The 1,101-nt window shown below is 38.0% G+C and overlaps 1 protein-coding gene across 2 annotated transcripts in view; it reads right to left on the bottom strand.

The window, feature by feature from the left end:
• The window catches only part of CUNH3orf67 (chromosome unknown C3orf67 homolog), a 303,013-nt gene that overhangs the window by 71,095 nt on the left and 230,817 nt on the right, over positions 1-1,101 (bottom strand). The gene's annotated exons all lie outside the window — the stretch shown is intronic.

Below are 1,101 nucleotides of genomic sequence, written 5' to 3'. Positions count from 1 at the left end.
TGATGGAAGTATTTCAGATTGCATGTGAAAACCCCACACTGTACCCCAGAAGTGCATTAATGTACATAGTTACCATTCAATAAAAAAAAATAAAAAATAAAAAATAAAGAATTAATAGAAAACTGGCTTTAAAATCTAAAAGGTAAATCACAAAATTAAAGTTATTTAATTAAATTCTTAAAACATAACTTACCCACTGTCAAATATACTTCAGTTCAATCTTTATATTGTTATACATAAAATGAGTCAAGGTTATATAATTTTATATTTCTGTTAATAAATCACAGAGTAAAAATGTTATATTTACTGTTAGATGAAAATATACTTTAATATGCTTGATATGATGTTGAATGTGGCTTTATAAGTAAATGTTCCTTGGGCCTATGGAAGTCTTAAAATGGCTCTAGGTACTCAAAGAAACAATAGCTCTAATTACTGTTATTATAGCAATGATTTTATTATTCTGCTTTAAGACATTTCTTGTGCTGTACTAGACTGTTCAGTTGGTGGTTATGCTTTGTTTTTCCAAGGAAGCTGCAAGATCTTTGAGGAGTAATGTGGAGAATCCACTGAGACAAACATGAGCTTGGCTCTGGGTTCTACATTGATGAGGTGCAGAAACTTGGACCTAGGTTCCAGTTTCTTTACCTGCAAAGCAGGTGTCCAACTCCTCTGCCAGGCCACAGTGAGGGTGCTGGACCATATTTAAAGCACTTTAACTATGTGAACATTTGGGAATGTGAACCTCTGCAGCATCCTTCGTGCCTATCCTGGCCCCTCAGACACAGGAAAGAGGCAGTAAGCATCTGGTGACTTCTACAGAAAGTTCCTTTTGCTTCATAGCCGAGCAGTACTTAGTGTATCTAGTCTTTTCCTCTTTGTTCATTCATTTAACAACATTTAACAGGTATTGAGGTTGGGCACCCATATCTCAGTGGTTAGGGCGCCGGCCACATGCTCCAGGGCTTGTGGGTTCAAACCCGGCCTGAGCCTGCTAAACAAAAAATATCTGGGAGTTGGGTGGGTGCCTATAGTCCCAGCTACTAGGGAGGCTAAGGCAAGAGAATCACTTGAGCCCAAGAGTTTGAGGTTGCTGTGAGC

Source organism: Otolemur garnettii, unplaced genomic scaffold (genome assembly GCF_000181295.1).
Source record: "Otolemur garnettii isolate 467f Iridium unplaced genomic scaffold, OtoGar3 scaffold00015, whole genome shotgun sequence".
Taxonomy (NCBI): domain Eukaryota; kingdom Metazoa; phylum Chordata; class Mammalia; order Primates; family Galagidae; genus Otolemur; species Otolemur garnettii.
The sequence above is the reverse complement of the archived record's forward strand: the minus strand, read 5'-3'. Positions and strand labels throughout refer to the sequence as shown.